Source organism: Pleurodeles waltl, chromosome 10 (assembly GCF_031143425.1).
Source record: "Pleurodeles waltl isolate 20211129_DDA chromosome 10, aPleWal1.hap1.20221129, whole genome shotgun sequence".
NCBI lineage: Eukaryota > Metazoa > Chordata > Amphibia > Caudata > Salamandridae > Pleurodeles > Pleurodeles waltl.
This window is the reverse complement of record NC_090449.1, coordinates 732,862,320-732,888,136: the sequence shown is the minus strand read 5'-3', so window position 1 is coordinate 732,888,136 and position 25,817 is coordinate 732,862,320. Positions and strand designations below refer to the sequence as shown.

General features: G+C 48.3%; 1 protein-coding gene across 19 annotated transcripts in view; it reads left to right on the top strand.

The window, feature by feature from the left end:
* SVIL (supervillin) overlaps window positions 1-25,817 on the top strand; it is a 601,346-nt gene that overhangs the window by 541,162 nt on the left and 34,367 nt on the right. The window lies entirely within an intron of this gene.

The following is a 25,817-nucleotide window of genomic DNA, read 5'->3' as shown; positions in this document are numbered from 1 at the left end:
TGTACCTCCATGCTGAGAACATTAAGGGGGTTATTCCAACTTTGGAGGAGGTGTTAATCCGTCCCAAAAGTGACGGATTTACCACCAGCCGTTTTACGAGTCCATTATATCCTATGGAACTCGTAATACGGCTGGTGGTATATCCGTCACTTTATCGTCACTTTACCGTCACTTTTGGGACGGATTAACACTCCTCCAAAGTTGGAATAACCCCCAAAGTGTAGTGTTTAGAAGGGATCCCACGCTTAAGTGTCTGATTTCGTGTTTTGGTGCAGTCACTGGACACACTTGATTATGCTACTTCGCACAGGAGGCCGTTTAAATAGTAAACTGGTGTAGGAATTACTGCCCGCTATCGACCTTTGTATTGGCGGCTTTCCAGTCCATCCTTTTCCTCGCACCCCTTTAAATGGAGACTAACCATATGCAAATCAGCCGAAGACCTGTCCCTACTGGAACCGTCCAGGCTCACCCGCCCAGCTCGAGCCCATCACGACAGAAGCACAGCAACCTCTGGCTGGTGCCGGCCTCCATGGGCCAAGTCACCGAGGAGGTGAAATGGAAGGAAAAAACCGATTAGGTGGAATCACGAGTACATCCTCATTAACATTTTATTCACTCATGTATCTGACACACCAGATCACGTTAAGTAGTAATGAGTCCCGTCCTCCGTAGAATTTTAATACTTCAAGAGGAAACGTTGAATGATTCCTTTCACCGAAGTGACGTACTTCATCATCAGCCCTTCCTTCACCGTGTAGTATTGTCAACAGGTCCCTCCCCCCCCCCACTATTTAATGGGAGGAGTGATTCTGCCTCTTGAGCAGTGTCCTTGTGGACCATGAATTATACAATGTGTAAATGTTTAGAGGGGCTATGATTGTAATTCCATTGCTCACTCGATATCACCAGGACACTATACAATGCTGAACTCCAGTTCTATTGGATCTCGATCTTAAATTCTTTAATTAAAAAACAAAACGATTACAAATTATAACACAGAGGCATGTTAACCTGTCCATCTGCATTACACTGTATTGGTATGAAAACACAGAAGAGCAAATAGGGTATCATGGAGCACAGGAATAAAGTATGCCATAGCAATGACCTCACAAAAAGAGTAACATCATAGTGATTGATATAACGTGGACTGTGATTGAAAAGACGCATCATGATAAATGCAGTCATTAGATTGAATTCGAATTATATTTCTAAAAGTCTTTCACCATAAATGGGTGCAGCAAGTACTGTAACATTGTAGAAAGTTTTTCACCATATGTTGGTGCCACGAATGCCGTATCTCCGGACACGTGTTTCTGGCTTTTGTCCGTCATCAGCGGAGAGCAAAGTGTGGCAGACGGGGTTGCTTGAAATGCTGCCTAAACGTATTCTCAGGTTTTTGTACCACTCAGTAGGCGCACAGGTGCTTCACCAGAGCTCGTCAGCTCAAAGGCTTACGGGAGCCGTTAAATACACAATCCAAAAAGGGAGCACCCTGTCTTACATTTCAGCTCGAATAGCCCCAAAGCATCATGATAAAGGCAGTCATTAGAATGAATTCAAATTATATTTCAAAAAGTCTTTCACCATAAATGGGTGCAGCAAGTGCTGTAACGTTGTGGAAAGTTTTTCACCATATGTTGGTGCGACGAATACCGTATCTCCGAACACGTGTTTCTGTTTTTTGGCCGTCATCAGCGGAGAGCAAAGTGTGGCAGACGGGGTTGCTTGAAATGCCGCCCAAACGTATTCTCAGGTTTTTGTACCACTCAGTAGGCGCACAGTTTTCGTGATTTTATTAATCTCCTGTGGAATTTTCTGCCTTACCCAATTTTGTATTGGTCATGTTTATTGTGTTGACATTTGTGTAGCGTTTTGATGCTGTCAGTAGTTTGAGGTGCCATTTGTCATTCCAATGTCTCCATCACACACTGGAACCCTTTCATCTTTGAGCTGGTTTATGGTGTTCTGTTCATGTCTTGAACTGTCATGTGATGTATCTGATAGACCTCTAGTTGTAGATGCCTTAACTTTTGAATTTCCCTAGGCATCAGTTTGGATCCAGAGATTTTTGTTGAGTAGTACCCCTGTGTGCCCTTAAAGGGAAACGATAGTCTCGGACGTCAGCATCATACGCGCTGGATATGATGTCACTGGTCCTATGTAGGTGCCACCCCAGCACACTGTCAGTTCTTTTCTTTCCGCACCAGCAGGTGCTGATCTCAAGAGCGCTAACCCTCTGTCAATTTTTGACTGGTCCATTTTGGTTTTTGTCCACATTTTTTTTCAAGTTATATAACACCTGGTGCATCAAGGACATCCTCTAGAAAGACCAGGTTAAGGCCCTGCAGGTACCGTCTTTGGGCGATGTCGGTCACTGATCCACACCTCATGTGCCTTTGGTTTCTGGACCACGAACCAAAGTCGTGCTCAGAGTGCCAGGCCATGAATCCAAAGGTTTTGAAGGAGCAGGGACAAAAGTTGATGGCGGCCTGGCACTTGGCTCCACAAGTCCTGATCTCAGTTGAGAGGAGGGTCTCGGTCATCTTCTCTGTCCCACTTCAAGTCCTCAGGACATTCGGGTAAGTTGCGGCATAAGAAATCTGAGGCCAAAGTTCTTCAACTTCATCTGGTCCATTGGCCGAAGAGGGAGGGGCAGCGGCGTTGCTCTAGTCCTCCATCTGTGGAGGTTGCATCTGGGCAGACTTTACGCTTCCCAGAGTTTCCGGGAGCTGGAGTGACCCCTGTCCAGATGCAAGAATTTTGAGGCCATGTGCCTCATTTTGGGGCAGTCCAACTTTGGGCCCTGCAGAGTTAGAAGGGGCCCCTTTCAGTTCCGTGCTGGCAGCTTTGGGCTCTGCTCTGAGGGGCACCCATGAATCCATTTTGGTATCTGAACTGGCACCAGTCGTATCACTTCGACCCTCCCTGGTGCCGGTTCAGACATTGACGCTTCTGGTGCTGCCTGTGCCCCTCGGCGGTGCCTCACCCATCCTCTGTGCCAACTCTGCCATGAGGCCGGATGGGTGTTGTACTCGGGTGCCGACGTGGGCCTTGCCCCCTAGGTCGGGGCCCGGAGCCTTATTATGGGCTTGGTTATGGTTGGGGGGGGGGGGGGGGAGAGGGGGATGCTGGACCCTCCAGAATACCAGCTCCAAGACCACATGGACTGGGGCGCGGACCTGGGTGAAGCCAGTGGACTTGATACCTCCCCAGATAATAGCATGCTGTCTCTCCCCCTGCTGTGGCTGCGGAGGAGGGTGCTTCATACTCAGTGATGGTGCGGAGAGCATCTGAGGTCCTGGACCTTGAGCTGCTTTCGGTGGAAGTCGGGACTAACCTTCTTACAGAGGTGCTTCAGCCGGGGGCTTCATCCTCTGAGCCCTGCTAGGCTTTAATGAAGCCCTTACAGATGTCCTTCTGGGTACCTGGTCCAAACCCAAAACAGGTGCTCTTGTGAACAGGGGTATTGCCTGCTGCCTTCACCCTGTACCAGGTGACCCAGGTTTTCTAACACAACACTGTACCCCTGAGAGCTTGGTTATCCAAGCCTCTACTTTCTAGGGTGTGTTCCCTTATGCTGCCCCCTAGATAGGGAATCCAAGATGCTGAATACACTTGGGAAGAAGATGTTTTCTCTGCCAACCTGGCACTGCTGTCAGTGAACTCCGCTTGGCTTTTTGGGGACGTTTATCCCACATGCTGTGGGATACAGTTGTGCAAGTGCTGCCACAGGCCCTGGAAAAGGCCCGGCCTGTACTTTCCCAAGTAGTTGCTGATGGGAGAGACACAGCAAAATTCACAGTCTGATGTGGATTGGACAAAACCAACTCACTGGACAGAGCAGTTGCTTCAACAGTGGCCTTCAGGTGCCACGCCTTGTGGAGGACATCTGGCTTTTTTTGGGGGGAGGGGGCAGGGGGTATCCAAGCTAATATTATGGACATGTCCTTTGATGGCACCCCTCTTTGCAGAGAAAGCAGACTCAGTGCTCGAATGATTCTAGGGTTCTCATGCTACAGGCAGGTCCTAGGTCCTCAGTGGTCCCTCCTTCACCTCAGTCTGCTTTTTGCTCCGTTTGTGGCTATAGAAAGTGTGTCCAACCATGTCTGTTCCACTCCAGCCACCGTGCCGCGGATACTGCCCAGCCTCTACATAGCTGGGGATGTGGGATCCACTGTCCTCGTGTATCAGGGAGCCAGCGGTCTTGCTAGGCCAGAGCCTAGAAGTTATGGCTCTCTTGCCCAGGGGAGCCATAGAGAGGGTCCCTGTGCCAGAAGTAGGTCATGGTTGTTGTACTCACTACTTTCTGGTGCCCAAAGAGGACAAGTACCTCTGCCCTATCCTAGACCTTTGGTCCCTCAATCTTTCTCAGAAAGGATATGTCCAAAATGCTCACTGGTTCTGGTTTTATCTGCTCTGGACCCAGGAGACTGGATTGTTGTGTTGGACTAACAGTAAGTTTATTTTCATGTCCCCGACTTGCCTGCCCACAGGCATTACTTGCATTTCACGGTGGGCCAAGAGCACTTTCAGTTCACAGTGCTCCTTTTTGGCCTTACCAGCGCTCCTTGGGTGTTCACCAGGGTGATGGCCGTGGTCGCAGCTCATCTGCACAGGCCAGGGGTTTCAGTCTTCCCCCTATCTCAATGGCAGGCTGTTGAAGACTGGCTTGCCCCAGGGTGTCATCTCCCACTTCAGACCACGGCAGACTGCCTGCATTCCCAGGGGTTCACTATAAATATGCCAAAGTCACACCTGACTCCCTCTCAGTTGCTCCCTTTCATTGGAGCTGTACTGGACATAGTGCAGTTTCGGGCTTATCCTCCCAAGAGGCGAGTCTAGGATACTCAGGCTATGAGGCACAAGTTTCAGCCTCTAGCCTGGATTTCAGTGAGAATGACTGAGGCTGCTGGGCCTCATAGCCTCCTGCATCTTGCCAGGGACTCATGCCAGATGGCATATGCAAGCTCTGCAGTGGGACCTGAAGTTCCAATGAGCGCAGCATCAGGGGAACCTCTCCAACATGGTCCGCATCTCGGAGGGAACTGCCCGTGGTCTGCAGTGGTGGCTAATGACCCACGATTGGGCCAGAGGCATATCCCTTCCCCAACCAGATCTGATAGTATTGACATGTGCCTCGCACCTGCAATGAGGCGGCCACCTGGGAGAGGCAGAGATCAGAGGAGTCTGGCTGCAGCTTCACATCAGCCTGTTGGAGCTCCAGGCGACTAGGCTGGCATTGGAAGCATTTCTTCCCTCTCTCTCAAAGGGAAGGTAGTGCAGGTGTGCACAGACAACACCATTGTCATGTGCTACTGCCTCAATCAGGGCAACTAGGGTTGTGGACCCAGGCTCTGCGCCTCTTGACATGGCTTGAACATCGGGGCATTTTCCTGATAGTTCAACATCTGGCAGGCTCTCTGAACATCAGAGCAGACAATCTTAGCTGACAATGCTTAGTCGCTCATGAATGGTGTGTCCATCGAGAGGTGACACAAGGTTTCTTTCAGCAGTGGGGAGAGCCTTGGTTAGATCTGTTTGCCTCAGCAGAGAACACGCAAAGTCAGCAGTGTTGCACGTTGGAGTTTCCAGGGTAGCATTCCCTCTGGGATGCTTTTCATCTCTAATGGAACTCTGGCCTCCTGCATGCCTTTCCCACCCATGCCACTTCTGCCCAGAGTTTGCAAGCAGGACTGGGCCCAAGTAATCCTTCTGGCACCAGACTAGGTACAAAGAGTCTGGTATCCCGAGCAATTGAGCAAAGCCAACAATCCTCTGATCAGACTGCCCCCCCCCCCTCTTCCAGGGAGGATCTTCTGTTGCAGCAGGATAGGAGGGTTCTCCACTCAAACTGGTCCAGTCTGCCTTCTTGCAGAGATTGATCATCTGCAGTTGATAGCTTTTGATCTTCCGCCCAAAGTCTGTAATGTTATCTTGAACGCCAGGCATCCTTCCACCAAAATGGTAAATGCCTGTCGCTGGAAGAAATTTGTGGCATGGTGCACGGTGCACAGACAAGTCTGTTTGACCCCCCCCCCCTTCTGTCCCTCTTTCTGAGGTTCTCTTGTTTATACTTTCTCTGGGACAGGAGGACTCTGCTATGGGCTGTCTCAAAGGTTACTTATCTGATATCTCTGCATTTTTGAGGTTGCCTGATCAACCTCCTTTAAGTCTCCAACTGTAAATACGTTCCTTAAAGGCCTTACTCATGTTTCCTCCATCCCCCTTCATTAATCCCCCATGGGATTTGAATTTGATTTTGACATTCCTAATGTGCACTCCTTTTGAGCCTCTCCACAGTTGTCCTCTCAGGCTTCTTACTTTGGAAACAGCCTTCCTTGTGGCCATTACATCTGCCCACCGGGTGAGTGAGCTGCAGGCATTGTCATCTAAGCCGCCCTACCGTTCCATCTGTCCTGACAAAATGGTGTTTTGCACTAGGGCTTCCTTTATGCCAAAAGCGGTCATGTCCTTTCATGTTGGCCAATCCTTTACCTGGTCTACTTTTTATACACCCCGCCCCCAATTCTTCTAAGGAAGAGGAGAGACTCCACTGCCTGGACCCAAAAAGAGCATTGACGCTCTACATTGGTCGTACAAAGAGTTCCAGGTCGATGATTAACTCTTTCTTGGTTATGTGGGTGCAAATAAAGATTGGGTAGTGCAGAATTGGACCATCTCCAATCTCCATTGTACTCTGTATTAAAATCTACTACGCAGTGGCCAAGAAGCAACCACCTGAAGGTTTGTGTGCTCATTCTACTAGAGGAACATCTACGACCACTGGGTTAGGATGCTGAGTTTCAGTCCTTGATCTGTCAGGTGACAATGTGGGCATCCCGGCACACATTCACCAAACACTACTGCCTGGACAGTTTGGCCCATAGGGACGGGGTACTTTGCCAGTTCAGTACTGCAGGACTTTGTTGTGATCTTGCTTTGCAGACCCACCACTGGAGGTGGTATTGCTTGGGTATCTATTCAAAAGGTAATGAATCTACAACTCGAAGTCTCTATCAGATGAACAAGTTACTTACCTTCGGGACCACCTTATCTGGTAGAGACATATTCTAGCTGTAGATTCCTTACCAACCCACCCATCCTCCCCGCTCTGTGAACTGATTTCTACGGACAGGGAATCCCTTTCAGGGCCTTAGTTTTAACGCACCAGTGGTCAGTGTTGTTCATGGAAATGCACATCTGGTGTGGAAAGTCATGAAAAGAAATTGGCACCAGCGTGCTGGAGTGGCGCCTATATAGGACCTGCAATATCCTATCTAGCGCGCACAATGACGGGCACGCTCAACGCCACCTAATGGCACACAAGGGAACTGCTCTAGAAAAATCTCCGGATTCAGACTGACGCTTGGGGAAATTAAAAATGGTCAGGAATGTGCAACCAGAATGTCTCTACCAGAGAAGGCATTACCAAAGGTAAGTAACTTGTTTGATTTGCCTGGTGTGAGGTCGATTGATCAGTTGATACATAAAGGAGTATATTCTGTCCTTTTCAATAGTTTGAAGAAAAAAAACTGAGATGATAGTGTCAAATGTGGTTTTATTGCTTACTGATTATTATCATTGTTCTCTAGTAATATGCTGGTTGTCCAGCATTTGAAAATTGTCTGAGCATGGTATTGCTACCTACTTAATGTTACAGATGTGCCACTGTTAAGAATGTAGTCAGGTATGAGCTATGGTGAATGTATGTAAGCTGTTCTCTTGGATGTTTTGTCTGGCATACCCTGGTTATTATTGTTGTAGCTTCATAATGAAATGTATGGCAGATATTCTGCATGAGTGATCTGTCTAACGTAGTCTGTTAGATGTTTGTGTCTTGTTGAAAAGTATTGTTAGGAGGACTGTCGTGAGTAGCTAATGGGTATGTCAGGCATTTGTTGGATGCATGTTAAATGTTTGGCCAATGTGTTCTATCAGATGTTGGTGTATTCTGTGGGAACTAAATACACTTTGGTCACACCCCTTCATTATGTGATAAATTGGAGTTTGATGGCATCTGTCGCTGTAGATACACATGTTGTGCATAGCCCGCCATCTGGTGTTGGATCGGAGTGTTACAAGTTGTTTTTCTTTGAAGAAGTCTTTCGAGTCACGGGACCGAGGGACTCCTCCTCTTTGTCTCCATTGCGCATGGGCGTCGACTCCATCTTCGATTGTTTTCTTTCCGCCATCGGGTTCGGACGTGTTCCTTTCGCTCCGGGTTTCGGAACGGAAAGTTAGCTCAAAATCGGAAAATTACGTCGGTATTGTTGCGTTCGGGATCGGGTTAGATAGCATCGACATCGCATCGATACGATAACATCTCCGTTGCCCTTCGGGGTAGTTTTCGATCCCCCGTCGGGGCCTGGTCGGCCCGACGGCGTGTGACATAGACGCTGATGGAATGGACCCCGTTCCGTTTCTGTCCTAAATGCCACAACAAATACCCATATACAGACCAACATTCGGTCTGTAACCTGTGCCTGTCGCCCGAGCACAGGGAAGAAACTTATGAGGCCTGTCGTGCGTTCCGGTCCCGAAAAACGCTCCGTGACCGCCGAGCCAGAAGACTGCAAATGGCGTCCACGCCGACAGGACACCGAGATTTTGAGGAACAAGAAGAAGTAGAAGCCTTCTCGATCCATGAATCGGACTCGGACGAATTCGACGACCATGAAACAGTGAGTAAGACGTCGAAGATAGCACATAAGAAAACTAACAAGGCCCAGGGGACGCCACTGCCGTCAGGCCATGGCTCAACCCATAAACTCGGTGACCGACCATTGGCACCGAAGAAGGCCGAAATAGTGCCGAGATCGTACGACTCGGGTCGAGACACAGGCACCCAGCCATCTCGGGACCGAGATAGTGCTGCCGGCAAAGATCGACGCCGAGATAGCGGAGCCGAAGCTGCTCGACGCAGAGACAGCGGCACCGAGGAGGATCGACGCCGAGAGGGGCCGACTCCGAAAAAGAGGAAAGTCGCCTCGGAGCCGAAAAAGAGCGTGAACATGGTTTCGGTGCCAAAACGACCCGCAACCGAGCCAACTAACGGTTCCTATTCAGAGGAACAATCACTGTCCTCTCAGATGCGAAAGCATAGATTCGAAGAGGAATTACAATCCACTGAGGTGGACCACACTCAAAAAAGGATTTTTATACAGAGTGGAACAGGGAAAATAAGCACCCTTCCCCCTATTAGGAGGAAGAGGAGACTGGAGTTCCTACAAGAACAAACACCACAAACAAAACTGGTGAAGAAGGTAACTCCGCCACCCTCTCCTCCACCTGTGGCTCCCATTTCACCAGCACAGACTCCTTCACATTCACCGGCTTACACCACCTTAAGCCAAGGTGACCAGGACCAAGATGCTCGGGACTTATACGACGCCCCAGTGTCGGACAACAGTCCTGAGGCGTATCCTACAAAGCCCTCACCACCAGAAGACAGCACAGCATATTCACAAGTGGTGGCTAGAGCAGCAGAGTTCCACAACGTGTCTCTACACTCGGAGCCTGTCGAAGATGACTTCCTCTTCAACACCCTCTCTTCCACACATAGCACCTACCAAAGCCTGCCTATGCTCCCAGGAATGCTAAGGCACGCAAAGGACATATTCAAAGAGCCTGTCAAAAGTAGGGCAATAACACCGAGGGTGGAAAAAAAATATAAAGCACCTCCCACAGACCCAGCTTTCATCACCTCACAACTACCACCAGATTCGGTTGTGGTAGGGGCGGCTCGCAAGAGAGCAAACTCCCACACATCGGGCGATGCACCACCCCCAGATAAGGAGAGCCGAAAGTTCGATGCAGCTGGTAAAAGGGTCGCAGTACAGGTGTGGTAGGCTGCAAACCAGTGGCGCATCGCAAACTCTCAAGCGCTCCTAGCGCGATATGACAGAGCCCACTGGGATGAGATGCAACACCTCATTGAGCATCTACCCACAGAACTACAAAAGAGGGCGAAACAAGTGGTTGAGGAGGGCCAAAACATCTCCAATAACCAGATACGCTCCTCTATGGACGCAACGGACACAGCAGCAAGAACGGTTAACACGGCAGTGACCATCCGAAGGCACGCGTGGCTACGAACATCTGGTTTTAAACCAGAGATACAGTAGGCGGTGCTCAATATGCCATTCAATGAGCAACAATTGTTCGGACCTGAAGTGGACACGGCAATTGAGAAGCTAAAAAAGGACACTGACACTGCAAAAGCCATGGGCGCGCTCTACTCCCCGCAGAGCAGAGGCACTTTCAACACCTTCCGCAAGACAACCTTTAGAGGGGGGTTTCGGGGTCAATCCACACAACCCAGTACCTCAGTCAACACCGTCCACCTACCAGGGACAGTACCAAAGTGGAGGCTTTCGGGGCCAATACAGAGGGGGACAATTCCCTAGAAGCAGGGGAAAATTTCAAGGCCCCAAAACACCTACAAACAAACAGTGACTCACACGTCACTCATCCCCTCCACACAACACCAGTGGGGGGAAGAATAAGTCAGTATTACCAAGAGTGGGAGAACATAACAACAGACACTTGGGTCTTAGCAATTATCCAACATGGTTATTGCATAGAATTTCTACAAATCCCTCCAAACATACCACCAAAGGCACAAAATATATCAAAACAACATTCGGACCTTCTAGAAATAGAAGTTCAAGCATTACTGCAAAAGAACGCAATAGAACTGGTACCAGATACACAAACAAATACAGGGGTTTACTCACTGTACTTTCTAATACCAAAGGAGGACAAAACACTGAGACCAATCCTAGACCTCAGAACACTAAACACATACATCAAATCAGAACACTTTCACATGGTCACGCTACAGGAAGTGTTACCATTGCTAAAGCAACAAGATTACATGACAACCTTAGATCTCAAAGACGCGTATTTCCACATACCAATACATCCGTCGCACAGGAAATACCTAAGGTTCGTATTCAAAGGAATACATTACCAATTCAAAGTATTGCCCTTCGGTTTAACAACTGCACCAAGAGTCTTCACAAAGTGCCTAGCAGTAGTGGCTGCACACATCAGAAGGCAGCAAATACACGTATTCCCGTATCTAGACGACTGGCTAATCAAGACCGACTCACTGACAAGGTGCTCACACCACACAGATCAGGTCATACAAACCCTCTACAAACTCGGTTTCACCATCAACTATGCGAAATCACACATTCTGCCGTGCAAGGTACAACAATACCTAGGAGTGACAATAGATACAACAAAGGGAATAGCCACTCCAAGTCCACAAAGGGTTCAAAATTTCCAAAAGATTATACAACGCATGTATCCAACACAAAGAATACAGGCGAAGATGATATTACAACTCCTAGACATGATGTCCTCATGCATAGCCATTGTCCCACACGCAAGGTTGCACATGCGGCCCTTACAACAGTGCCTAGCATCACAATGGTCACAAGCACAGGGTCAGCTTCTAGATCTGGTGTTGATAGACCGCCTAACATACCTCTCGCTTCTATGGTGGAACAATATAAATTTAAACAAAGGGCGGCCTTTCCAAGACCCAGTGCCACAATACGTGATAACAACAGATGCTTCCATGACAGGGTGGGGAGCTGTAGGAAGTTGGCTCTGTATGTGCTATTTCAAAGTAAGGAATAGCATGCACAGAGTCCAAGGGTTCACCTTAGAGGTAAGATAGTGGCAAAAAGAGATAATACCAATGCTCTATTTTGTGGTAGTGTGGTCGAGCAGTAGGCTTATCCAAGGAGTAGTGTTAAGCATTTGTTGTACATACACATAGACAATAAATGAGGTACACACACTCAGAGACAAATCCAGCCAATAGGTTTTTGTATAGAAAAATATCTTTTCTTAGTTTATTTTAAGAACCACAGGTTCAAATTCTACATGTAATATCTCATTCGAAAGGTATTGCAGGTAAGTACTTTAGGAACTTCAAATCATCAAAATTGCATGTATACTTTTCAAGTTATTCACAAATAGCTGTTTTAAAAGTGGATACTTAGTGCAATTTTCACAGTTCCTAGGGGAGGTAAGTATTTGTTAGGTTAACCAGGTAAGTAAGACACTTACAGGGCTTAGTTCTTGGTCCAAGGTAGCCCACAGTTGGGGGTTCAGAGCAACCCCAAAGTCACCACACCAGCAGCTCAGGGCCGGTCAGGTGCAGAGTTCAAAGTGGTGCCCAAAACACATAGGCTAGAATGGAGAGAAGGGGGTGCCCCGGTTCCGGTCTGCGTGCAGGTAAGTACCCGCGTCTTCGGAGGGCAGACCAGGGGGGTTTTGTAGGGCACCGGGGGGGACACAAGTCCACACAGAAATTTCACCCTCAGCGGCGCGGGGGCGGCCGGGTGCAGTGTAGAAACAAGCGTCGGGTTCGCAATGTTAGTCTATGAGAGATCTCGGGATCTCTTCAGCGCTGCAGGCAGGCAAGGGGGGGATTCCTTGGGGAAACCTCCACTTGGGCAAGGGAGAGGGACTCCTGGGGGTCACTTCTCCAGTGAAAGTCCGGTCCTTCAGGTCCTGGGGGCTGCGGGTGCAGGGTCTCTCCCAGGCGTCGGGACTTTAGGTTCAAAGAGTCGCGGTCAGGGGAAGCCTCGGGATTCCCTCTGCAGGCGGCGCTGTGGGGGCTCAGGGGGGACAGGTTTTGGTACTCACAGTATCAGAGTAGTCCTGGGGTCCCTCCTGAGGTGTTGGATCGCCACCAGCCGAGTCGGGGTCGCCGGGTGCAGTGTTGCAAGTCTCACGCTTCTTGCGGGGAGCTTGCAGGGTTCTTTAGTTGCTGGAAACAAAGTTGCAGCTTTTCTTGGAGCAGGTCCGCTGTCCTCGGGAGTTTCTTGTCTTTTCGAAGCAGGGGCAGTCCTCAGAGGATGTCGGTCGCTGGTCCCTTTGGAAGGCGTCGCTGGAGCAGGATCTTTGGAAGGCAGGAGACAGGCCGGTGAGTTTCTGGAGCCAAGGCAGTTGTCGTCTTCTGGTCTTCCGCTGCAGGGGTTTTCAGCTGGGCAGTCCTTCTTCTTGTAGTTGCAGGAATCTAATTTTCTAGGGTTCAGGGTAGCCCTTAAATACTAAATTTAAGGGCGTGTTTAGGTCTGGGGGGTTAGTAGCCAATGGCTACTAGCCCTGAGGGTGGGTACACCCTTTTTGTGCCTCCTCCCAAGGGGAGGGGGTCACAATCCTAACCCTATTGGGGGAATCCTCCATCTGCAAGATGGAGGATTTCTAAAAGTTAGTCACCTCAGCTCAGGACACCTTAGGGGCTGTCCTGACTGGCCAGTGACTCCTCCTTGTTTTTCTCATTATTTTCTCCGGCCTTGCCGCCAAACGTGGGGCCTGGCCGGAGGGGGCGGGCAACTCCACTAGCTGGAGTGTCCTGCTGGGTTGGCACAAAGGAGGTGAGCCTTTGAGGCTCACCGCCAGGTGTGACAATTCCTGCCTGGGGGAGGTGTTAGCATCTCCACCCAGTGCAGGCTTTGTTACTGGCCTCAGAGTGACAAAGGCACTCTCCCCATGGGGCCAGCAACATGTCTCGGTTTGTGGCAGGCTGCTAGAACTAGTCAGCCTACACAGACAGTCGGTTAAGTTTCAGGGGGCACCTCTAAGGTGCCCTCTGTGGTGTATTTTACAATAAAATGTACACTGGCATCAGTGTGCATTTATTGTGCTGAGAAGTTTGATACCAAACTTCCCAGTTTTCAGTGTAGCCATTATGGTGCTGTGGAGTTCGTGTTTGACAGACTCCCAGACCATATACTCTTATGGCTACCCTGCACTTACAATGTCTAAGGTTTTGTTTAGACACTGTAGGGGTACCATGCTCATGCACTGGTACCCTCACCTATGGTATAGTGCACCCTGCCTTAGGGCTATAAGGCCTGCTAGAGGGGTGACTGACCTATACTTGCATAGGCAGTGAGAGGCTGGCATGGCACCCTGAGGGGAGTGCCATGTCGACTTACTCGTTTTGTTCTCACTAGCACACACAACCTGGCAAGCAGTGTGTCTGTGCTGAGTGAGAGGTCTCCAGGGTGGCATAAGACATGCTGCAGCCCTTAGAGACCTTCCTTGGCATCAGGGCCCTTGGTACTAGAAGTACCAGTTACAAGGGACTTATCTGGGTGCCAATTGTGGATACAAAAGTACAGGTTAGGGAAAGAACACTGGTGCTGGGGCCTGGTTAGCAGGCCTCAGCACACTTTCAATTGTAAACATAGCATCAGCAAAGGCAAAAAGTCAGGGGGCAACCATGCCAAGGAGGCATTTCCATACACAACCCCCCCCCCCAAACGAAAGAGGATGAGACTAACCTTTCCCAAGAGAGTCTTCATTTTCTAAGTGGAAGAACCTGGAAAGGCCATCTGCATTGGCATGGGCAGTCCCAGGTCTGTGTTCCACTATAAAGTCCATTCCCTGTAGGGAGATGGACCACCTCAACAGTTTAGGATTTTCACCTTTCATTTGCATCAGCCATTTGAGAGGTCTGTGGTCAGTTTGAACTAGGAAGTGAGTCCCAAAGAGGTATGGTCTCAGCTTCTTCAGGGACCAAACCACAGCAAAGGCCTCCCTCTCAATGGCACTCCAACGCTGCTCCCTGGGGAGTAACCTCCTGCTAATGAAAGCAACAGGCTGGTCAAGGCCATCATCATTTGTTTGGGACAAAACTGCCCCTATCCCATGTTCAGAGGCATCAGTCTGCACAATGAACTGCTTAGAATAATCTGGAGCTTTTAGAACTGGTGCTGAGCACATTGCTTGTTTCAGGGTGTCAAAGGCCTGTTGGCATTCTACAGTCCAGTTCACTTTCTTGGGCATTTTCTTGGAGGTGAGTTCAGTGAGGGCTGTCACAATGGATCCATATCCCTTCACAAACCTCCTGTAATACCCAGTCAAGCCAAGGAATGCCCTGACTTGAGTCTGGGTTTTTGGAGCTACCCAGTCCAGAATAGTCTGGATCTTGGGTTGGAGTGGCTGAACTTGGCCTCCACCTACAAGGTGTCCCAAGTAAACCACAGTTCCCTGCCCTATCTGGCATTTGGATGCCTTGATAGAGAGGCCTGCAGATTGCAGAGCCTTCAAAACCTTCTTCAGGTGGACCAGGTGATCCTGCCAGGTGGAGCTAAAGACAGCAATATCATCAAGATAAGCTGTGCTAAAGGACTCCAAGCCAGCAAGGACTTGATTCACCAACCTTTGGAAGGTGGCAGGGGCATTCTTTAAACCAAAGGGCATAACAGTAAACTGATAATGCCCATCAGGTGTGGAGAATGCTGTTTTCTCTTTTGCTCCAGGTGCCATTTTTATTTGCCAGTACCCTGCTGTCAAGTCAAAGGTACTTAAGAATTTGGCAGCACCTAATTTGTCTATGAGCTCATCAGCTCTTGGAATTGGATGAGCATCTGTCTTGGTGACAGAATTGAGCCCTCTGTAGTCCACACAAAACCTCATCTCTTTCTTTCCATCTTTGGGAGTAATTGAGCGCTCTGACAGCCCCTGGGCTAGCCCAGTGGTCTTAGTCCCCAAACCTCACACCAATTCCAGCATCTTGTGGACTTCCACCTTGATGCTTTCCTTAACATGGTCAGATTGTCTAAAGATTTTGTTCTTGACAGGCATGCTGTCTCCGGTGTCCACATCATGGGTACACAGGTGGGTCTGACCAGGGGTTAAGGAGAAGAGTTCAGGAAACTGTTGTAGGACTCTCCTACAATCAGCTTGCTGTTGGCCAGAGAGGGTGTCTGAGTAGATCACTCCATCTACTGTGCCATCTTTTGGGTCTGATGACAGAAGATCAGGGAGAGGTTCACTCTCTGCCTCCTGATCCTCATCTGTTACCATCAACAGATTGACATCAGCCCTGTCGTGGAAGAGCTTAAGGCGGTTTACATGGATCACCCTCTTGGGGCTCCTGCTTGTGCCCAGGTCCACCAGGTAGGTGACCTGACTCTTCCTTTCTAGCACTGGGTAAGGGCCACTCCATTTGTCCTGGAGTGCCCTGGGAGCCACAGGCTCCAGAACCCAGACTTTCTGCCCTGGTTGGAACTCAACCAGTGCAGCCTTTTGGTCATACCAAAACTTCTGGAGCTGTTGGCTGGCCTCAAGGTTTTTGGTTGCCTTTTCCATGTACTCTGCCATTCTAGAGCGAAGGCCAAGTACATAGTCCACTATGTCCTGTTTAGGCTCATGGAGAGGTCTCTCCCAGCCTTCTTTAACAAGGGCAAGTGGTCCCCTTACAGGATGACCAAACAGAAGTTCAAAGGGTGAGAATCCTACTCCCTTCTGTGGCACCTCTCTGTAAGCGAAAAGCAGACATGGCAAGAGGACATCCCATCTCCTTTTGAGCTTTTCTGGGAGCCCCATGATCATGCCTTTTAATGTCTTGTTGAATCTCTCAACCAAGCCATTAGTTTGTGGATGGTATGGTGTAGTGAATTTATAAGTCACTCCACACTCATTCCACATGTGCTTTAGGTATGCTGACATGAAGTTGGTACCTCTGTCAGACACCACCTCCTTAGGGAAACCCACTCTGGTAAAGATACCAATGAGGGCCTTGGCTACTGCAGGGGCAGTAGTCGACCTAAGGGGAATAGCTTCAGGATACCTGGTAGCATGATCCACTACTACCAGGATGTACATATTTCCTGAGGCTGTGGGAGGTTCTAGTGGACCAACTATGTCCACACCCACTCTTTCAAAGGGAACCCCCACCACTGGAAGTGGAATGAGGGGGGCCTTTGGATGCCCACCTGTCTTACCACTGGCTTGACAGGTGGGGCAGGAGAGGCAAAACTCCTTAACCATGTTGGACATATTGGGCCAGTAGAAGTGGTTGACTAACCTCTCCCACGTCTTGGTTTGTCCCAAATGTCCAGCAAGGGGAATGTCATGGGCCAATGTTAGGATGAACTCTCTGAACAGCTGAGGCACTACCACTCTCCTAGTGGCACCAGGTTTGGGGTCTCTGGCCTCAGTGTACAGGAGTCCATCTTCCCAATAGACCCTATGCGTTCCATTTTTCTTGCCTTTGGACTCTTCAGCAGCTTGCTGCCTAAGGCCTTCAAGAGAGGGACAGGTTTCTTGTCCCTTACACAGCTCCTCCCTTGAGGGTCCCCCTGGGCCTAAGAGCTCAACCTGGTAAGGTTCAAGCTCCAAAGGCTCAGTTCCCTCAGAGGGCAGAACTTCTTCCTGAGAAGAGAGGTTCCCTTTCTTTTGCTGTGTTGCAGTTGGTTTCCCAACTGACTTTCCTTTCCTCTTGGTAGGCTGGGCCATTCTTCCAGACTCCAGCTCTACTTGTTCACCCTGTGCCTTGCACTGTGCTCTTGTTTTCACACACACCAGTTCAGGGATACCCAGCATTGCTGCATGGGTTTTTAGTTCTACCTCAGCCCATGCTGAGGACTCCAGGTCATTTCCAAGCAGACAGTCCACTGGGATATTTGAGGAGACCACCACCTGTTTCAGGCCATTGACCCCTCCCCATTCTAAAGTAACCATTGCCATGGGATGTACTTTTCTCTGATTGTCTGCGTTGGTGACTGTGTAAGTTTTTCCAGTCAGGTATTGGCCAGGGGAAACCAGTTTCTCTGTCACCATGGTGACACTGGCACCTGTATCCCTCAGGCCCTCTATTCTAGTCCCATTAATTAAGAGTTGCTGTCTGTATTTTTGCATGTTAGGCGGCCAGACAGCTAGTGTGGCTAAATCCACCCCACCCTCAGAAACTAGAATAGCCTCAGTGTGGACCCTGATTTGCTCTGGCCACACTGTTGATCCCACTTGGAGACTAGCCATACCAGTGTTACCTGGATGGGAGTTTGGAGTGGAACCTTTCTTGGGACAGGCCTTGTCTCCAGTTTGGTGTCCATGCTGTTTACACCTATGACACCAGGCCTTTTTGGGATCAAAGTTTTTACCCTTGTACCCATTGTTTTGTGAAGAGGCTCTGGGCCCACCCTCCTGTGCAGGTTTTTGGGGGCTTGTAGAAGACTCTTTACTATTTTTAGTTTTGGTTGTCTCATCACCCTTCCCCTGGGGAGTTTTTGTGACCCCTTTCTTTTGGTCACCCCCTGTTGAAGTCTTGGACACCCTTGTCTTGACCCAATGGTCCGCCTTCTTTCCCAATTCTTGGGGAGAAATTGGTCCTAGGTCTACCAGATGCTGATGCAGTTTATCATTGAAACAATTACTTAACAGGTGTTCTTTCACAAATAAATTGTACAGCCCATCATAATTACTTACACCACTGCCTTGAATCCAACCATCTAGTGTTTTCACTGAGTAGTCAACAAAGTCAACCCAGGTCTGGCTCGAGGATTTTTGAGCCCCCCTGAACCTAATCCTGTACTCCTCAGTGGAGAATCCAAAGCCCTCAATCAGGGTACCCTTCATGAGGTCATAAGATTCTGCATCTTTTCCAGAGAGTGTGAGGAGTCTATCCCTACACTTTCCAGTGAACATTTCCCAAAGGAGAGCACCCCAGTGAGATCTGTTCACTTTTCTGGTTACACAAGCCCTCTCAAAAGCTGTGAACCATTTGGTGATGTCATCACCATCTTCATATTTTGTCACAATCCCTTTGGGGATTTTTAACATGTCAGGAGAATCTCTGACCCTATTTATATTGCTGCCACCATTGATGGGTCCTAGGCCCATCTCTTGTCTTTCCCTTTCTATGGCTAGGAGCTGTCTCTCTAAAGCCAATCCTTTGGCCATCCTGGCTAACAGGAGGTCATCTTCACTGAGAGCATCCTCAGTGATTTCAGAAATGTGGGACCCTCCTGTGAGGGACTCACTATTTCTGACTAACACAGTTGGAGACAGGACTTGAGGGGTCCTGTTCTCCCTATTTAGGACTGGAGGAGGGACATTGGCCTCCAAGTCACTAATTTCTTCCTCTGTGAGGTCATCATCAGAGGGGTTGGCTTTTTCAAACTCTGCCAACAGCTCCTGCAGCTGAATTTTGGTAGGTCTGGAGCCAATGGTTATTTTTTTGATATTACAGAGAGACCTTAGCTCCCTCATCTTAAGATGGAGGTAAGGTGTGGTGTCGAGTTCCACCACCTGCATCTCTGTATCAGACATTATTCTGCTAAGAGTTGGAATACTTTTTAAAGAATCTAAAACTGTTTCTAGAATCTAATTTCAAACTTTTAACAAACTTTTAAACTCTAAAAGACAATGCTAAACAGGGACTTAACACACAAGGCCCTAGCAGGACTTTTAAGAATTTTGAAAAATTTCAAATTGCAAAAATGAATTTCTAATGACAATTTTGGAATTTGTCGTGTGATCAGGTATTGGCTGAGTAGTCCAGCAAATGCAAAGTCTTGTATCCCACCGCTGCCACCAATGTAGGAAGTTGGCTCTGTATGTGCTATTTCAAAGTAAGGAATAGCATGCACAGAGTCCAAGGGTTCCCCTTAGAGGTAAGATAGTGGCAAAAAGAGATAATACCAATGCTCTATTTTGTGGTAGTGTGGTCGAGCAGTAGGCTTATCCAAGGAGTAGTGTTAAGCATTTGTTGTACATACACATAGACAATAAATGAGGTACACACACTCAGAGACAAATCCAGCCAATAGGTTTTTGTATAGAAAAATATCTTTTCTTAGTTTATTTTAAGAACCACAGGTTCAAATTCTACATGTAATATCTCATTCGAAAGGTATTGCAGGTAAGTACTTTAGGAACTTCAAATCATCAAAATTGCATGTATACTTCTCAAGTTATTCACAAATAGCTGTTTTAAAAGTGGATACTTAGTGCAATTTTCACAGTTCCTAGGGGAGGTAAGTATTTGTTAGGTTAACCAGGTAAGTAAGACACTTACAGGGCTTAGTTCTTGGTCCAAGGTAGCCCACCGTTGGGGGTTCAGAGCAACCCCAAAGTCACCACACCAGCAGCTCAGGGCCGGTCAGGTGCAGAGTTCAAAGTGGTGCCCAAAACACATAGGCTAGAATGGAGAGAAGGGGGTGCCCCGGTTCCGGTCTGCGTGCAGGTAAGTACCCGCGTCTTCGGAGGGCAGACCAGGGGGGTTTTGTAGGGCACCGGGGGGGACACAAGTCCACACAGAAATTTCACCCTCAGCGGCGCGGGGGCGGCCGGGTGCAGTGTAGAAACAAGCGTCGGGTTCGCAATGTTAGTCTATGAGAGATCTCGGGATCTCTTCAGCGCTGCAGGCAGGCAAGGGGGGGATTCCTCGGGGAAACCTCCACTTGGGCAAGGGAGAGGGACTCCTGGGGGTCACTTCTCCAGTGAAAGTCCGGTCCTTCAGGTCCTGGGGGCTGCGGGTGCAGGGTCTCTCCCAGGCATCGGGACTTTAGGTTCAAAGAGTCGCGGTCAGGGGAAGCCTCGGGATTCCCTCTGCAGGCGGCGCTGTGGGGGCTCAGGGGGGACAGGTTTTGGTACTCACAGTATCAGAGTAGTCCTGGGGTCCCTCCTGAGGTGTTGGATCGCCACCAGCCGAGTCGGGGTCGCCGGGTGCAGTGTTGCAAGTCTCACGCTTCTTGCGGGGAGCTTGCAGGGTTCTTTAGTTGCTGGAAACAAAGTTGCAGCTTTTCTTGGAGCAGGTCCGCTGTCCTCGGGAGTTTCTTGTCTTTTCGAAGCAGGGGCAGTCCTCAGAGGATGTCGAGGTCGCTGGTCCCTTTGGAAGGCGTCGCTGGAGCAGGATCTTTGGAAGGCAGGAGACAGGCCGGTGAGTTTCTGGAGCCAAGGCAGTTGTCGTCTTCTGGTCTTCCGCTGCAGGGGTTTTCAGCTGGGCAGTCCTTCTTCTTGTAGTTGCAGGAATCTAATTTTCTAGGGTTCAGGGTAGCCCTTAAATACTAAATTTAAGGGCGTGTGTAGGTCTGGGGGGTTAGTAGCCAATGGCTACTAGCCCTGAGGGTGGGTACACCCTTTTTGTGCCTCCTCCCAAGGGGAGGGGGTCACAATCCTAACCCTATTGGGGGAATCCTCCATCTGCAAGATGGAGGATTTCTAAAAGTTAGAGTCACCTCAGCTCAGGACACCTTAGGGGCTGTCCTGACTGGCCAGTGACTCCTCCTTGTTTTTCTCATTATTTTCTCCGGCCTTGCCGCCAAACGTGGGGCCTGGCCGGAGGGGGCGGGCAACTCCACTAGCTGGAGTGTCCTGCTGGGTTGGCACAAAGGAGGTGAGCCTTTGAGGCTCACCGCCAGGTGTGACAATTCCTGCCTGGGGGAGGTGTTAGCATCTCCACCCAGTGCAGGCTTTGTTACTGGCCTCAGAGTGACAAAGGCACTCTCCCCATGGGGCCAGCAACATGTCTCGGTTTGTGGCAGGCTGCTAGAACTAGTCAGCCTACACAGACAGTCGGTTAAGTTTCAGGGGGCACCTCTAAGGTGCCCTCTGTGGTGTATTTTACAATAAAATGTACACTGGCATCAGTGTGCATTTATTGTGCTGAGAAGTTTGATACCAAACTTCCCAGTTTTCAGTGTAGCCATTATGGTGCTGTGGAGTTCGTGTTTGACAGACTCCCAGACCATATACTCTTATGGCTACCCTGCACTTACAATGTCTAAGGTTTTGTTTAGACACTGTAGGGGTACCATGCTCATGCACTGGTACCCTCACCTATGGTATAGTGCACCCTGCCTTAGGGCTGTAAGGCCTGCTAGAGGGGTGACTGACCTATACTTGCATAGGCAGTGAGAGGCTGGCATGGCACCCTGAGGGGAGTGCCATGTCGACTTACTCGTTTTGTTCTCACTAGCACACACAACCTGGCAAGCAGTGTGTCTGTGCTGAGTGAGAGGTCTCCAGGGTGGCATAAGACATGCTGCAGCCCTTAGAGACCTTCCTTGGCATCAGGGCCCTTGGTACTAGAAGTACCAGTTACAAGGGACTTATCTGGATGCCAGGGTCTGCCAATTGTGGATACAAAAGTACAGGTTAGGGAAAGAACACTGGTGCTGGGGCCTGGTTAGCAGGCCTCAGCACACTTTCAATTGTAAACATAGCATCAGCAAAGGCAAAAAGTCAGGGGGCAACCATGCCAAGGAGGCATTTCCTTACAGGAGCACACCTCAATCAACACAGCATACAAGGACAATGGGACGTACATCAAAGAAAGCTGCATATAAATCACCTCGAACTACTGGCAGTTTTCCAAGCATTAAAAGCTTTTCAACCAATCATAACTCACAAATACATTCTTGTCAAAACGGACAACATGACAACAATGTATTATCTAAACAAACAGGGGGGGACACACTCGACACAGCTGTGCCTTCTGGCACAAAAAATATGGCAATGGGCAACTCACAACCACATTCGCCTAATAGCACAGTTTATTCCAGGGATCCAGAATCAACTTGCAGACAATCTCTCTCGAGATCCCCAACAGGTCCACGAGTGGGAAATTCACCCCCAAATTCTAAACGCTTACTTCAAACGTTGGGGAACACCTCAAATAGACTTATTTGCAACAAAAGAGAACGCAAAATGCCAAAACTTCGCATCCAGATACCCACACAGGCAGTCTCAAGGCAATGCCCTATGGATGAACTGGTCAGGGATATTTGCGTACGCTTTTCCCCCTCTCCCTCTCCTTCCATATCTAGTAAACAAATTGAGTCAAAACAAACTCAAACTCATACTGATAGCACCAACGTGGGCAAGGCAACCATGGTACACAACACTGCTAGACCTATCAGTAGTACCCCACGTCAAGTTGCCCAACAGGCCAGATCTGTTAACACAACACAAACAACAGATCAGGCATCCAAACCCAGCATCGCTGAATCTAGCAATCTGGCTCCTGAAATCCTAGAATTCGGACACTTAAACCTCACACAAGAATGCATGGAAGTCATAAAGCAAGCCAGAAGACCATCCACTAGACACTGCTATGCAAGCAAATGGAAAAGGTTTGTTTGCTACTGCCATCATAATCAAATTCAACCATTACACACATCTCCAAAAGATGTAGTGGGTTACTTACTACACTTACAAAAATCGAACCTGGCCTTCTCTTCCATTAAAATACACCTAGCAGCAATATCTGCATACCTGCAGATTACCCATTCAACTTCACTATTTAGGATACCTGTCATTAAAGCGTTTATGGAAGGCCTCAAAAGAATTATACCACCAAGGACACCACCCGTTCCTTCATGGAACCTCAACATCGTCTTAACAAGACTTATGGGTCCACCCTTTGAACCTATGCACTCTTGCGAAATACAATTCCTAACATGGAAAGTTGCATTTCTCATCGCCATCACATCTCTAAGAAGAGTAAGTGAAATTCAGGCGTTTACAATACAAGAACCTTTTATCCAACTACACAAAAATAAAGTAGTCCTAAGGACCAATCCTAAATTTTTGCCAAAGGTTATTTCACCGTTCCACCTAAATCAAACGGTAGAGCTACCAGTGTTCTTCCCACAGCCAGATTCCATAGCTGAAAGGGCACTACATACATTAGACGTCAAAAGAGCACTAATGTACTACATCGACAGAACTAAAAACATCAGAAAAATTAAACAACTGTTTATTGCATTTCAAAAACCTCACGCAGGAAACCCAATATCGAAACAGGGTATAGCCAGATGGATAGTTAAGTGCATCCAAATCTGCTACCTTAAAGCAAAAAGACAACTGCCCATTACACCAAGGGCACACTCAACCAGAAAGAAAGGCGCTACCATGGCCTTCCTAGGGAATATTCCAATGCACGAAATATGTAAGGCAGCCGCATGGTCTACGCCTCACACATTTACCAAGCACTACTGTGTAGACGTGCTATCAGCACAACAAGCCACAGTAGGTCAAGCCGTACTAAGAACCTTATTTCAGACTACTTCCACTCCTACAGGCTGAGCCACCGCTTTTGGGGAGATAGCTGCTTACTAGTCTATGCACAACATGTGTATCTACAGCGACAGATGCCATCGAACTGAAAATGTCACTTACCCAGTGTACATCTGTTCGTGGCATCAGTCGCTGAAGATTCACATGTGCCCACCCACCTCTCCGGGAGCCTGTAGCCGTTTGGAAGTTAGCTTCAACTTTGTACATTTGTAAATATATTAAATCTTAGATAGGTACATACTTAGTAATAGTGCCCATGCAATGGAGTGACTAACAAACAACTCCTACCTCACCCTCTGCGGGGAAAACAATCGAAGATGGAGTCGACGCCCATGCGCAATGGAGACAAAGAGGAGGAGTCCCTCGGTCCCGTGACTCGAAAGACTTCTTCGAAGAAAAACAACTTGTAACACTCCGACCCAACACCAGATGGCGGGCTATGCACAACATGTGAATCTTCAGCGACTGATGCCACGAACAGATGTACACTGGGTAAGTGACATTTTCATTACTATTTTCAAATGCAGGGGACATTGTACATGATCGAAATATATGCGTACATAATCTGCTGCCTGTATTAACTGCATATATTATATTTAGATAATTTGGCTTTCATTTAGTTAGTGTTTTGGTATCCACGCAGCGCAGCTGCAGAGCTCTGTTGTCAAACTGTGCCCCTCTGCATGATTTGAGGCTTCCACTCTAGGCCACAGTTGCGTGACCTTGTTAAGGTATGTATCTAATGCTCTTGTCTGTCTATAAGAGTGAGCAGTTTAGATTGCCCAGTGCGAGGTTAGACTTTGAAATCCTATGGAAACGCATAATCTGTTTTCCAACTGACTGGTCTAATGGAAATGCCTTCTTCATTGAGATGTAGATGTATACTATTGCTATCATAAATGTTGGAGAAAATAAATGGTTACTTTTGCATCTTTTAGGTCGATAAACTCACAATGAATGCTGCCATTTAGATGGCTTGTGCAGTAATACTGTTTGTCATGCTTAGACTAATGTGCTGTTTCTCTAATGCAACTTTCTCTGTGATTATTGCCAGTGGTTCTCCTTTTTTCATTTCATGACTTTGTGGCATGTCCTGTCTGATAGTGTGGCCACTCAAATTGGCTAGGGCAGTAAGTGGAAACCTGACATCCCTTTATACATTGAATCTGTGCTGTTTTGTGTGATTCACTGTGGCTAGTGATAAAGTGACATGGAAGTATCTGATAATATATTTATACTGTAAGTTTGTTAGGTGTTTTCTGTTTTGTTCAAATGTTTGTGTATGGCATATTCTGATGGCAGTGCTATTGGAAGCCCTGTGAAAGCCACTAATTTGTCATATCTGAGCTATGTTGAGAAGAAGTAAGGTATTTTGCATTGTCTGTTGGTTGTGTGCCCTCTGATGGAAACAAAGATGAGACCACTTCACTGAGTTACTACCAACATTCAGTAAAAATAACTGCTAATGTTACCTGCCTTTCAACATGAGGAAAGAGTAGATTCCTGAACCCTGACATCTGTTGTTAATCCAGGAGTGCGCCTCTGCTCTATCCAGTCCTTGCTTGTCTCCCCTTTCAGTGGTTCAGAGACACTTAGAGCCTCGCTGGCCTTCTAGGCAGTGGTACAGTTAGAGGTACCCATGGGAAAGGTAGGTTTCTGAGGGAGCGGTCTAGGTCAGATGTATATTTATGCTACCTTAATAGTACACAAGTGCAGCATTGCAGAGCCATACTCTAAATGTGGCTTCACAATCTTGGCTGCATAGTACAAGTGAGAATGTATGGTCAGACCAATTGAGGAGTGAGTAGATGGAGGGCTCATTGAGTGAGGATCCCTGAAGAAGAGGGAACTTTTATCACCAGAGGCTGAGAAGAATCTCCCGAAGTACATGGTGGGGGCCAAAAATGTGGCCAGAAGAAATACGTTCCTCTGGAAGAGCGCTCAGAGAACAATGCAGGAAGCAGCAGTAGTTTTTT